At 39.4% G+C, this 15,522-nt stretch overlaps 1 protein-coding gene and 1 pseudogene across 5 annotated transcripts in view; both read right to left on the bottom strand.

The window, feature by feature from the left end:
* BICC1 (BicC family RNA binding protein 1) overlaps positions 1–15,522 on the bottom strand; it is a 325,432-nt gene that overhangs the window by 92,382 nt on the left and 217,528 nt on the right. The gene's annotated exons all lie outside the window — the stretch shown is intronic.
* LOC134731101 (protein FAM133B-like) overlaps positions 2,020–15,522 on the bottom strand; it is a 34,543-nt pseudogene continuing 21,040 nt past the window's right edge.

Genomic DNA, 15,522 nt, shown 5'->3' with positions numbered 1-15,522 from the left:
TCACAAGCATTCTTATACACCAATAACAGACAGAGAGCCAAATCATGATTGAACTCCCATTCACAATTGCTTCAAAGAGAATAAAATACCTAGGAATCCAACTTACAAGAGATGTGAAGGACCTCTTCAAGGAGAACTACAAACCACTGCTCAATGAAATCAAAGAGGATACAAACAAATGGAAGAACATTCCATGCTCATGGGTAGGAAGAATCAATATCATGAAAATGGCCATACTGCCCAAGGTAATTTATAGATTCAATGCCATCCCCATCAAGCTACCAATGACTTTCTTCACAGAATTGGAAAAAACTACTTTAAAGATCATATGGAACCAAAAAAGAGCCTGCATTGCCAAGTCAATCCTAAGTCAGAAGAACAAAGCTGGAGGCATCACGCTACCTGGCTTCAAACTATACTACAAGGCTACAGTAACCAAAACAGCATGGTACTGGTACCAAAACAGAGATATAGACCAATGGAACAGAACAGAGCCCTCAGAAACAATGCCGCATATCTACAACTATCTGATCTTTGACAAATCTGACAAAAACAAGAAATGGGGAAAGGTTCCCTATTTAATAAATGATGCTGGGAAAACTGGCTAGCCTTATGGAGAAAGCTGAAACTGGATCCCTTCCTTACACCTTATACAAAAATTAATTCAAGATGGATTAAAGACTTAAATGTTAGACCTAAAACCATAAAAACCCTAGAAGAAAACCTAGCCAATACCATTCAGGACATAGGCATGGTCAAGGACTTCATGTCTAAAACACCAAAAGCAATGGCAACAAAAGCCAAAATTGACAAATGGGATCTAATTAAACTAAAGAGCTTCTGCACAGCAAAAGAAACTACCATCAGAGTGAACAGGCAACCTACAGAATGGGATAACATTTTCGCAACCTACTCATCTGAAAAGGGCTAATATCCAGAATCTACAATGAACTCAAACAAATTTACAAGAAAAAATCAAACAACCCCATCAACAAGTGGGCGAAGGATATGAACAGACACTTCTCAAAAGAAGACATTTATGCAGCCAAAAGACACATGAAAAAATGCTCATCATCACTGGCCATCAGAGAAATGCAAATCAAAACCACAATGAGATACCATCTCACACCAGTTAGAATGGTGATCATTAAAAAGTCAGGAAACAACAGGTGCTGGGGAGGATGTGGAGAAATAGCACCGTTGGTGGGACTGTAAACTAGTTCGACCATTGTGGAAGACAGTGTGGCGATTCCTCAGGGATCTAGAACTAGAAATACCATTTGACCCAGCCATCCCATTACTGGGTATATACCCAAAGGAATATAAATCATGCTGCTATAAAGACACATGCACACATATGTTTATTGTGGCACTATTCACAATAGCAAAGACTTGGAACCAACCCAAATGTCCATCAATGATAGACTGAATTAAGAAAATGTTGCACATATACACCATGGAATACTATGCAGCCATAAAGAAGGATGAGTTCATGTGCTTTGCAGGGACATGGATGTAGCTGGAAACCATCATTCTCAGCAAACTATCGCAAGGACAAAAAACCAAACACCGCATGTTCTCACTCATAGGTGGGGATTGAACAATGAGAACACATGGACACAGGAAGGGGAATATCACACACCAGGGACTGTTGTGCGGTGGGGGGAAGGGAGAGGGATATCATTGGGAGATATACCTAATGTTAAATGACGAGTTAATGGGTGCAGCACACCAACATGGCACATGTGTATATATATGTAACAAACCTGCACGTTGTACACATGTACCCTAAAACTTAAAGTATAATTTTAAAAAATCACAGAAAGTACAAAATAAAGGTGATATTAAATGACTGTCTCAAAAAAAATAATTATTTTTCAAATGTTGACACATATAGTATTTCATTTTTAAATATTCCAGTGTAATAAAGCATACTTTTGTGAAAATAAAATTTCTATGCCCCAGACAAAAAAAATAAAATAAAATAAAATAAAATAAAATAAAATAAAATTAGTTCTATTTTCTTTATTTGTTCAATCAAATCAACGTTTCTCATCCTGGCTGAATACGACAAATAATTTAGATTTAGATTCCCCTAGCACTACTCAGCTCACCTCTCCATCCAGTATTAGGTAATCACAAAGAGTACTGTTCTTTAGTAAGTCTTCTGGTAATACAAGAATTTGATAACATACAATGACTTTAACTACTTTTAAATACATATGTATTTTTATACACAAACTTTCTTCAATAAGAGTGGGGATAACTTTAAAATCTGTTTACTTGTTTACATTTTCTAAAAACATATCAATAAATCATGGAGATATCCAATGGAAAGATGGCATTACAGGGTTTCTTAAATCTCATGAAATGAGTCGGTCACAAGTACTCCAGAAGGACCAATCTTTTTACCTCTGATGACTCACCTTAGATATTTGGTACTTGATTTTTCACAAAAAGACGAAGTGCAAGAAAAAACAGCACACTATATTAAATGTGGTAGTAATTAAAACAAGCATCAAATTTAATCACAAAATTCTACATATTATGTTGTTTTTTCTGAGAGAAGAAACATTTGATAAACAAAATAAAATTTGTACTGCTCATTTTAGTGAGTCATCAGCTATTTGTTGGGTGTCCCTTATTATCATTACATAAGGTGGTGTATCCCACTGCATCTCCAGTGGCTAGTGTATTGTAATATAATGGTAATATGCAGATTTACTTATTGACCACATAGAACTGATCTGCATCACAGTCTGAAGCTCTCCTGTCTCCATCTTGCTCCATTTCATCCCCTGCCCCAATACACACATCTCCTTCCACAGGTGTCAGGTTTGAATTGTGGGGCTGCACTGGGCTCTGTCCTGCTGCTCTCTCAGGCACCCCTGCAATTGGCAGTGATGCTTCGTAGGTAATCGTGATACTTTTGTGCCTGATAAAACATGGAAAGAGAAGGGGAAATGGGGCTCAAGGGAAACTCCTGGAATTCTGGCTGGAGCATGTGAGATGGGAACACTGAAGTGGGGACAATTTTAGGAGGAGATCCCAAGTTTATTTGGGGTCAAGCTAAGAGTGAGGTACCTATGGAAAGTCTATTTTAATCCAGTTACCTTGTAGTATAAAGAACATAGTTTGGGAAACTGATTACAATTTAGTAAATATCTTTCACATTCAACAATATTCACTGAGGATCTTAAATACTTCACATTTCACTGTGAAACTCAGGGAGGCAGCTGATGTTGCACATGGGCCTCAGTTTCACATGATCGAATAACCAGTTGAAGAGTTTCCCAAAAGTGCCTCAAGTTTCAGTTCCCAATCATAAATGGGGATGTTAACTTCTGCCTGGCAAGGTGGCTGTGAACTTAGCCCAGTGACTACAATAGGGAAGGCACTTAAAAATGTTTATTTTGTATTCTTTTTCCTTTCTCAATTAACACATTTGTGAAGCACAAGTAATATTAACCCCCTCATCAGATGGTTATAAATGCATATATAAGGGTTTAATTAAAAATATCCTGGAAGGCACGGTGTAACATTTGGCTGGCATTGAAGGGCTTTAACAGGATGCAGCATGTCACAGTGGAAGGTGTCCTTTACTTATGATGGCTATGAGACAGGGGGAATATTTCCAGCAGCACAGGCTGCAAGAAGAAAAACAGCCCGAGTATGGTGTCCAAACAGAAGACTACATGTTCCAAATAATACCCTGTTGCAGTCACCAAAACAGAAAAGGGCTATGAAAAGAACAGTCTATCACATCATAGATAACACATGTGTGGAAGAAACTGTTTTTGTAAATTGTTTTCTCTTTTTGTAGTATAAAAAGGGAAAACACAATTTGCTTCTGGTTAAGGGTGGATGTACTATATCCTTGTACTATTTTTCACCGTCTACCTTTGTCAGAAGGTTCACTGTGATTTATTTCTTGGAGAACTATTAATAGAATTTGCATGGCAACTAGTGAGGGGATGAAAATTCATTCTGTAAGATCTGCTTGATGGACAGTACAGAAACCAAATCTGCTTGCAGATGTGGAAATGCACAAGGCTGACTCTTTCTACTGCTCTTGCACTATATACCATAGAGTACCCAGCCTTCCTAAAATAGGTATTTAATATTTAGACCAAAAAACCACAATTTCTTGATATGCCAAAAGGTCAAGTAATGTCTGAAGCCACTGCAGACAGCTTGGCAGCAAATTCCCTTGAAAAAAGCAGCTTCTTCTAGGAAAAATAAATCATTTGCTTCTTCACTGAGAATTTTAAAATTCACTTTTTTTCAGCTAATACAAGATTACCACCAATTTCCTGAAAACCCAAACACAATTTCAAAACCCCAAAATTATGTTGACAAAGAAGTATTTCCAATTCACTTCCCCATCAAGCTAAATGAAGAAAAATGTTCAAGATTCCCCACATCACGATGGCTCCTCTTCACTCGGTTCACATACGCAGTAAGCAGAGGCAAAGTATTTATCGAGCCCATATGGACACTTGGAAATGTTAACAATTTTGTTTAAAGCAAAAATAAATTCAACTATGTCAGCATTTCAGGAATTTATAGCCAAAGACCACAATTAAAACATGCCAAAAATCTCATTCTAACGAGAAAGCATTTTCAAACTTTTCCAGAATGAACATTTTTATCATAATGATCACAGACTCTCAAGAGTTTAATTGGATACTGGCATCTGGGTAGAAACAGTGACCTAAAATCCTTGCCAAGTCGGCAAGTCACAGAGAGGGGGTGCTCACCCTCCACTAGGTGAAGATAATCAGAGGCAGGGTGGCAGATGAATACTTAAACACAGTCCCAGCTTTGTGTTAAAGTCTTCCTCATTTTTGCCCAGATCCCTGTGCAGGTTAGTGACAACAGTCACAGACTTTTCCCACAGATGGAAGTGTATGTTACACTACCTAGGGCAGAGATCAATACAAATCCCTTAAGAGGTGGCTACTACTTGTCTTTCCATTTAACAGATTAGAAATCTGAGATGTTTACAGTGAGGTACAATAAGTTGCCCATAATTTCAAATTACAACTAGTAACTGGCTGACCCAGGACAACATTCATAGTTCTGCATCAAGACACCATGCTCCTAACTACTATCCTATACTAGAGTGAAAGAGACTTATATCAGAAAGAAAACCACTTCCAAGATTATCAATGCCAACCAGCAATGCATTTATGATGCTAGTCCAACTGGCCCTGATCAACAGCAGCAGCCAATTAGCCATGTGATTGATTTTTAGAGGAATCTCAGAAGCCGGGTAAGCAAGTGACCAAGAGAGTAGCTCCAACAGCTGCATCAACAGCAAACCATAGAAACAGGCTTGAGCAGATGGCACTGGTGAAGGAGAGTATCTGAGGTGCTGTAGCTACCCTAGATGAGACTTGGTTACTACCAACGCAACCCAGATTACAAAAATTTCCACAGAAATGTATTGGGGACATTGTACCTGTGATTATTCCTCTAGTTTTAAGCAAGTGTGTTCTCTGAGCATAAAGCTAAGTATACCCAAGTAAGGCAACAGGGAATAGTAAGAGAGGAATACTTTTTTTACAGATTAGAATCACAAGAAATTGCACTGGCAGTGAAAGGACATGTTAAAGCTCACATAATCACAAACGCTTCCATTCATTATTCATTCACTCACTCACAAAAAGTTTTGAACACCTACTATGCACTAGGTATTGCCTCAAGGGCTAGTGATTGTTTCACAAAGTTCTATTTTTAGAGATTCATGGAAATTAGAGTTACAGGTGTTTACAAAATCATGTTTTATTAGCTACAATCATGCTTAATCTCCCTACACAGTAACAGTGTTAAATATTACAAGCATACCTCATTTTATTGTGCTTTGCTTTATTATGCTTTATAGATACTGTATTTTTTGTTTGGGGGCTTTTTTTTTTTTTTAAACAAATTTAAGGTTTGTGGAAATCGTGCATCAAGCAAGTCTGTCAGTGCCATTTTTCCAAAACCAATGTGCTCACTTTGTGTTTCTGTGTCATGTTTTGGTAATTCCTGCAATATTTCAAACTTTTCCATTATTATTATATTTGTTATGGTGATCTGTGATCAGGAGATGTTACTATTGTAAATTGTTTCGGAGCATCACAAACCAAACCACATAAGACAGCAATTTTGTGTGTGTGTGTGAGGCAAGGTCTCACTCTGTTGCACAGGCTGGAATGCAGTGGTGCAAAATACAGCTCACTGCAGCCTCGACCTCCTGGGCTCAAGCAATCTTCCCACCTCAGGCTCCCAAGTAGTTGGGACTACAGATGTGCAGCACTACACACGGCTAATTTTCATATTTTTTGTAGAGACAGGGTTTCACCATGTTGCCCAGGCTGGTCTCAAACTCCTGGGCTCAAAGAATCCTCCTGCCTCAGCCTCCCAGAGTTCTGGGATTACAGGTGTGAGCCAATGTGTCTGGCTGAGAAGGCAAATTTAACTGACAAATGATGTGTGTGTTCTGACTGCTCCACTGACCAGTATATATATACATACACACACACACACACACACACACACACACACACACACACCTCTTCCTCTTCTTTCTCTCTCTCCTCTTCTCCTCTCTCTCTTTCCTCTCTTCTCCTTCTTTCTGCCTTTCTTTCTTTCTTTCTCTCTCTCACTCTCTCCCCATCCCCACCCGCCACCTTGGGCCTCCTTATTCCCTAAGAAAGAACAATACTAAAATTAGGACAATTCATAACCCTACAATGGCTTCTAAATGTTCAAGCAGAAGGAAGATTCACACACCTCTCACATTAAATGAAAAGCTAGAAATGATTAAGCTTAGTAAACAAGGCATGTTGAAAGCCAAAACAGGCCAAAAGCTAAGCCTCTTAAACCGAACAGTTGGCCAAGTTATGAATGCAAATGAAAAGTTCTTGAAGGAAATGAAAAGTGCCACTCCAGTGAACACACAAATGATAAGAAAGAGAAATAGCCTTGATATGATTTGGATCTGTGTTCCCACAAAATCTCATTTTGAATTGTAATCTCCAATGTTGGAGGTAAGGCCTGGTGGGAGGTGATTGAATCATTCAGGTGGATCCTTCATGAATGGTTTAACACCATCCCTCTTGGTACTGTCATGACAACAATGAGTGAGTTTTTGAGAGATCTGGTTGTTTAAAAGTGTGTAGCATCTCTCCCCCCCTCCCTCCCTCTCTCTCTCTCTCTCTCTCTCTCTCTCTCTCCCCCCTTGTCCTGCTCCTCCCATGTAAGACACCTGCTTCCACTTTGCCTTCCGCCATGAGTACAAGCTTCCTGAGGCCTCCCCAGAGGCAGATGCTGCCAAGCTTCCTACACAGCCTGTCAACCACAAGACAATTAAGCCTCTTTTCTTTAATAATTACTCAGTTTCATGTATTTTTTATTATAACAGTGCAAGAACAGACTAATACAGAAAACTGCTACCAGGAGTGGGGTATTACTACAAAGATACCTGAAAATGTGGAAGCAACGTTGGAACTGGGTAATAGGAAGAGGTTCAAAGAGTATGGGGGCTCAGAAGAAGACAGGACGATGAGGGGGAAGATGAAGGGAAGTTTGGAACTTCCTAGAGACTTATTGAGTGGTTTGTAACTAAAACGCTGGTAGTGACATAGACAGTGAAGTCCGGGCTGAGGAGGTCTCAGACGGAGATGAGGAACTTTTTGGGAACTCCAGTAGTCACTTTTGTTATGCTTTAGCAAAAAGCTTGCCTGGTTGTTCTCCTGCTCTAGGGATCTGTGGAACTTTGAACTTGTGAGAGATGATTTAGAGTATCTGGTAAAAAAAATTTCTAAGCAGCAAAACATTCAAGTATATAGCCTGACTGCTTCTAATAACATATGCTCATATGCATGAGCAAAGGGGTTATCTGAAACTGGTACTCTTATTTAAAAGGGAAGCACAACATAAAAGTTTGGAAAAATTTGCAGCCTGCTTATGCGTTAGAAAAGAAAAGCCCATTTTCAAAGGAGGAATTCAAGCAGGCTGCAGGAATTTGCATAATCTCCCATCATAGGCAGGGAGGCCTAGGAGGGCTGAATGGTTTCCTGGGCCAGGCCAAGGGCCCTGCAACCCCGCACAGCCTTAGAACACTGCTCCCAGTATCCCTGTTGCCCCAGCTGCAGCCCTGACTCAAAAGAGCAAAGGTACCTCTCAGGACTCTGCTTCAGAAGGTGCAGGCTAGAAGCATTGGTGGTTTCCACACTGTATTAAGATCACAGGGACACAGAAAGAAAGACTGAAGCTTGGGAGCCTCTGCCTAGATTTTAGAAGATATATGAAAAAGCCTAGATGTCCAAGCAGAAGCCTGCTACAGGGGCAGAGCCCTCACTGAGAACCTCTAATAGGGTAGTGTGGAGGAGAAATGTGGGGTTGGGGCTCCCACACAGAGTCCCAACTGGGGCACTGTCTAGTGGAGCTGTGAGTAGAAGGCCACTGTCCTCCAAACCTTGGAAGGGTAAACCACTGGCAACTTGCACCCTGCACTGGAAAAGCCACAGGCACTCAATGCCAGCCCATGACAGTAGCCACAGGGGCTAAACCCCATAAGGCCACAGGAGTAGAGCTCCCCAAGACCTTGGGAGCCCACCTCTCATGCCAGTGTGCCCTGGATGTGGGACATGAAGTCAAAGGAGATTATTTTGTTTGGAGCTTTAAGATTTAATGACTGTCTTGCTGGGTTTCTGACTTGCATAGTGCCTGTAACCCCCTTTTTTGCTGTTTTCTACCTTTTGGAACTGGAGTATTTTACCTAATGCCTATACCTTCATTGTATCTTGGAAGTAACTAACTTGTTTTTGATTTTACAGGCTCATGGGCAGAAGGGACTTGCCTTGTCTCAAATGAGACCTGAGACTTTGGACATCTGAGTTAATACTGAATGAGTTAAGACTTGGGGGACTGTTGGGAAGGCATGATTGCACTTTGCAATGTGAGAAGGATATGAGATCTGTGGGGTCAGGGGAGAAAGATATGGTTTAAATCTGTGTCCTCACAAAACCTCATGTTGAATTGTAATCTCCAATGTTGGAGGTGGGGCCTGGTGGGAGGCAACTGGACCATTGGGTGGATTCTTCATGGATGATTTAACAGCGTCCCCCTTGGTACTGTCGTCACAATAGTGAGTGAGTTCTTGCGAGATGTGGTTGTTTAAAAGTGTGTAGCACCTCTGCCTCTTTCACTCTCTTCATCCTGCTTCTGTCATGTAAGATGGCTGCTACCACTTGGCCTTCACCATGAGTAAAAGCTCCCTGAGGCCTCCCCAGAAGGAGACGCCACCATACTTTCTGTAAAACCTGTGGAATCATGAGCCAATTAAACCTCTTTTCTTTATAAATTACCCAGTCTCAGGTATTTCTTTAAAGCTGTGTGAGAACAAACACAAGCCTTATTGCTGATATGAAGAAAGTTTTAGTGATCTGAATAGAAAATGTAAGAAGCCACAACAAAGCCTAATCCAGAGCAAAGCCCTAACTCTCTTCAATTTTCTAAAGGCTGAGAGAGGTAAGGAAGCTAAAGAAGAAAAGTTGGAGGCTAAGACTGACAGGTTCATAAAGTTTAAGAAAAGATGCCATCTCCATAATTTTAAAATGCAAGGTGAAGCAGCAAGTGCTGATGTAGAAGCTGTAGCAAGTTATCCAGAAGATCTAGCTATGAAAATTGATGAAGGTGACTACACTGAACAACAAATTTTCAATGTAGACAAAACAGCCTTCTGTTGGAAAAAAAGGTGTCATCTAGAACTTTCCTAGCTAGAAAGGAGAAGTCAGTGCCTGCCTTCAAAGCTTTCAAAGACAGACTGATGCTCTTGACAGGGGATAATGCAGCTGGTGACTACAAGTCGAAGCCAATGATCATTTACCATTCCCAAAATCCCAGAATCCTCAAGAATTATGCTAAATCTACTCTGCCTGTTCTCTATAAATGTAACAAAGTCTGGATGACAGCACATGTGTTTACAGTATGATTTGCTGAATATTTTAAGCCCACTGTTGAGACTCACTGCTCAGAAAAAAAAGATTCCTTTTTTTAATATTAAAATAAAAAACAAAATATTACTGCTCATTGACAATGCACCTGGTCACAAAAGAGGTCTGATGAAGATGTACAAAAAGATTAATGTTTTTATGCCTGCTAACACAATATTCATTCTGTACCCCATGGATAGAGGAGTAATTATGACTTTCAAGTATTATTATTATTATTATTTAAGAAATACATTTTGTAAGGCTATAGCTGACACAGTTATTCCTCTGATGGATTGCAGCAAAGTAAATTGAAAACCTCTGGAAAGGATGTATTATTCTATGTATCATTCATGATTCATAGGAGGAGGTCAAAATAGCAATTATAATGGAAGTTTGGAAGAAGTTGATTTCAACTCTCATGGATGACTTTGAGGGGGTTCAAGACTTCAGTAAAGAGAGTAGCTGCAGTGGTGGTGAAAACAGCAAGAGAACTGTAATTAGAAGTTAAGAAGTTAAGCCTAAAGATATAAATGAATTTCTGCAATCTCAGGATAAAACTTGAGTGGATGAGACATTGCTTCTAATGGATAAGCAAAGAACATGGGTTCTTTGTCTTCTGATAAAGATGCTACAAAGATTGTTGAAATGAAAACCAAAAATGTATAATACTATATAAACTTAGTTGATAAAGCAGTGGCAGAGTTTCAGAGGATTGATGACAATTGTAAAAGAAGTTCTATTCTGAATAAAATGCTATTAGACAGCATCACATGCTACAGAGAAATCTTTCATGGAAGGAAGAGTCCACTGATGGGGCAAACTTCATTGTTGACTTTCATAAGAAATTGCCACAGCCATCCTAACCTTCAGCAACCATCATCCTGATCAATCAGTAGCCATCAACACTGAGGTAAGACCCTCCACCAGCAAAAAGATTAAGACTCACTGAAAGCTCAGACGATCACTAGCATTTTTTAGCAAAAAAGTTTTTTTAAATTAAAGTATGTACATTTTTTAAAGACACAATGCTATTGCACACTTAATCAACTACCATGTAATGTAAACATATCTTTTATATGCATTGGTAAACTAAAAATGTGTGTGACTCACTTTAATGAGGTATTTGCTTTATTGAGGTAGTCTGGAACCAAACCTGCAGTGTCTCCAAGGTATGTCTGTACTTGATTAAGAAGAAGCTATTAACTGACATTAATCAGGTTTGCTGCTAAAGGAATATAAATCCAGTTTCTAAAGATTATATTTTCAATACAAAAAGAAATCTATTTTTTAGTACAACTTTGCCAGGAATCCTTTTGTAATTCTTAAGTATGAACCGCCCCCACCCCACCCCACCTTTTTTTTGTTGTTGAGACAGCATCTTGCTCTGTTACCCAGGCTGGAGAACAGTGGCATGATCTTGGCTCACTGTAGCCTCAGCCTCCCGAGCTTAAGTGATTCCCCTGCCTCAGCCTCCCAAGTAGCTGGGACTGCAGGCACACACTACCACACTCTGCTAATTTCTATATTTTTAGTAGAAATGGGGTTGCATCATGGTACACAGGCTGGTCTCGAACTCCTGGGCTCAAGTGATCTGCCCACCTCAGCCTCCCAAAGTACTGGGACTATAGGCATGAGCCATTGTGCGCAGCCTGAAAACCATTTTTTAACTTAACAATCTGGTTAGAGACTTTGGATACATATGCACTAAGTTTTCTCAAAGAGAATTAAATGAATAAAATAAAGAATTTAAATAATATATATATTATTTTCTTACTGTCCCCTAGAAAATTCCATTTTCTATGGTATAGTTTTCTTTGTAAAGAAAAGAGCAACACTAAATTCTATCATTTTTTAAAGGCCAATGTTAACATTAGTGAGACAAAGTTACAAAGCTCTGTAAAATAAGCATCTATGCTTACTTTTTAATCAACTCCTTACATTTCTAAAGCAACTTCATGTTTCCTCAATCTTCCATCCACCTATATACCCCTCCTCCTCCTGGACTCAAAAGTCTGCCAAATTCTAGGAGGAAAAAGTTCCATTTTGCATAACAACAGTCTATACGTCTGAATTTCACTGTGGTAAACTTCCTCCTTTGTACGTAGATTAAAAGATATTTCCCATCAACTGTGTATTCAACCTTAAGAAGCGACTGCAGAACATTCCATAGTAACAGATATATTTTTAAGATGATCACACATAAAAATGGGCAGAGATCAATTCCAGTCACTCCCAAATAAAACACAACCAGCTGATTTCTTTTCAGTATGTAAGTAACAGACACAGGATGGATGGAGGCCTAACAGCTGTCTCCTATTTGTGCATGACATATAATAGCAACATTACCTGTTGAAATCAGAAAGACTTAACAATTAAAGTGCTTAAAAATATACATGTGATACTTGAGTATACAACGGCAGTGCCAGGGTCCTATTCTAGAAGCTCTAAGCACTGTGAAGATGATGGGTTGCCCAGATGGATGAACTGTAGGTGCAAATCCCAGCCAAAGAACCTACAAGTTAATGGAAACATATGAAGTTCCTTTAACTTCTCTAAGCCTGTTCTCGACTTTGAGATGCGATGCTCATCTCATTGAATAGCTATTCAGAAGAATGAGATAAATTATAAGACATGTAAAATCCAACAGCTGACTAGGTGAGTGTTCAATAAATTATGTAATTTTCACTATTATTATTATTAAAACTGGTTAAATGATTAAATCCATTGTGGGTAGTCTTATCTGAATGAAAATGCACATGCTTATCTGGTCTCATTTTTAACTTTTCCCATTCAAGCTTGCAAACAATTTTAAATGACAAGGGAAGAGTTAGTCAGATGATTGAATTTGCAGTCTAATTAAAATTACATTGCAAAAGCAATAGATTCTAATCCCTTGTGGATATAAGAAATACAGCAGAGAAATTTTTTAATAGCTAGCTAAATTTTATAAGTGAAATAGCCTTAACAATCAACATTAAAGTTGGTCTCCAAGTTCCCCAATTGTAAAGGAAACTTTATAAAGTGTGCAACCATTCCCCACAAAGCTGTTAAGAAACATTAACCAAAAGAATAAGGCAATTTTTTAAGAACTTACTTCATCATAAAAAAAATTATTCCCTTTTCCCTGAAAACATGATTCTAGAAAACCATCAGCCTATGGGATGTCTCCCTCAGACACTGCTGGTAGTAATACTAGCATTCCAGGTTGTTTAACATGGCCTGAGGTGGCCAGGAAGTCATCTTGGATGAGATGAGGATCCACAGGCTCACCATCTGAAAAATTCAAGAAGACTAGCAAGTAAACCATGTGGATTTGTTTGCAAAATAAGCAAACCCACAGACAAAAACACATGCTGTGTAATTACAAAAATACACATTTCTGCCTTCTGATATGGTATGTTCACTCTAGCGGTGAAATACAGTTCCGTGTTGCTCCTCTCCCCTCTTAAAAATATGTGAAGGACAGGACAACTTCACAAACAAGGATGGAGATTAGATGATCCATACTTGAAAGAAGCACAATGAGGACCACAGTCAAGACAGAGGTAGAGAGAAAATCTGATATTTTAAAATGTTTGCTGAATTACATCTCGGCAGAGTCTGCAGTTGGGAATTGTAGTAGGGCAGGGACGGCAAGGAAGTGGAAGTCACAGATGGAACGATCAGGCTAAGTAAAACCTCACTGCATCCTTACACATTTAAGAGTCTGCAACAAATGTACATGTCTTGCATGATCGATATTTGCAACAACGTGCTCCAAAAGGAAATAACATGCATTCTGTGCATGTTATTATGCCAGTAATACATAATAACATGCACAGAACAGGAAAGTAAGCCACACGTTAAACAAGGCAGAAATGTCTAGATAAAAGTCTCCCAAAATCAACCCCCACAAAATTGCCATAGGAGACTCCAGATTCCTGCTGCAAATGGGGAGGTAGGTATATCAGTTTACATCTGCACCAGACAGGTGTCTAACCTCAAATGAGACACTGGGCTGCCAAGGGAGGGAACAGACAGCCACGACTGGCAATGAGATCCTCAGGAACTCTATCTGCTTTCATCTCTTCAACTTCCTTCTTACCCAGACTCCACCATGATGAGTAATCGGAGGTGCAAGGAAAATAGAGACCTGAAGGTGCAGCGCCTGTTTCAACAGGACCAGGGCAACCGGGGCTCTGGACAGATGTGTTCTGGTGACTGCCAGTCTGAAAGCCAGTGTCCCCATCTTGAAGTCACCAACTGAACCTGCAACTGGTTCAGGAGCTGCTGACAGGGCAAGTAGGGTTAAGCATAACTACTGGGGCAGAGCCAAAAGCCAGGAACAGAGTGAAATGGCTGGAAGAATGAAGAACATTCCTTATGACTCCAAGAAATCCTGTACATAGTCCTGGGATGGCACAGGTCACAACTTTTAATGTTCTGGAGCTGAAAGGTGACCCAGTTGTTCATTGGAGTGGACTGGGAAAAGCAGTCAGGGAGAGGGTCAGATCAATTCTAACCAGCACTTAAGTATTTGTATATGTGCAAAATTACACACACACACACACACACACACATACACACATATACACACACACAGACACAGAGTTCTTTCATCCAATCATCCAATTGAATTTCTCTGAGAATAGCTTGATTTCCCCCTTTGTAAAGAGCCATGAGATTATATAATAACTACAGATTATGTAACTAGGAAGTTATTAAGTGCTTAGATTATGTAACATCTAAGAATCATGGATGCATTTATTTTCTTTCAACCTATGATGTAATTCTCACTGGAGAACATGCATAAGTTATGAGGTGTTTGGACATGTAACATTTCAAAACTGGCTAGCAAAAGCACTGATCGGCTGTTTCATAAGGCATTCTTCCATACATGAAATTCAATTACTTTGAACTGAACATTAGCTTGGCTGCTCAAAGTCTTAAAGTCACATAGAATCTCACAAACTCATCATGTTGACACTAACTGTTTCCATCTTACTTGGTTGTAATTCATTAACAAGTTTCTTTTTGCTTGTTTAAAGAATCTAATTTAATTTTGCTAGACAACACTCCTAAAGATGCTGAGAATTGCCAAATTGTGAGAGTAATTACACATTAGCAAGCCATAAGCCCAGCTGTAAATTGCACTTTATCACAATCCAGACCACTCAACCTCTTAAGATTTTTAAGCTATCATTCCTTCTGTGGCTACAACCTCCTACCAACACAATCTTGAATGTCCTCAACCCCACAGGCAACAAGCTAGAGAACACATAATAAGTTTTCTAGCTTATTATGACTCCAGCCCCTGCCCTCTCTAGCTTTCCTGCTGGCTTGAAATTCTCTCTGTGCCATCACAACCTTCAGCTGAACATTTCATCTTTTTATCAAACACTCCAAAATCCCCAGTCCTCAGGCTTTCTGCCATACCCGTCTCACCAAAGATAACCCCTCTCTGCTTTCTCCACTTTTGAGTGACCAAAGAACTAGAAAAAGGCATAGAACTATCCTAAGAAACTCAACAAGTTCATACCATGCAGCCTCAGCTGGA

This window comes from Pan paniscus, chromosome 8 (assembly GCF_029289425.2).
Source record: "Pan paniscus chromosome 8, NHGRI_mPanPan1-v2.0_pri, whole genome shotgun sequence".
Taxonomy (NCBI): Eukaryota; Metazoa; Chordata; class Mammalia; order Primates; family Hominidae; genus Pan; species Pan paniscus.
Note: the sequence above shows the minus strand (reverse complement) of the source record. Positions and strands in the feature narration are given on the sequence as shown.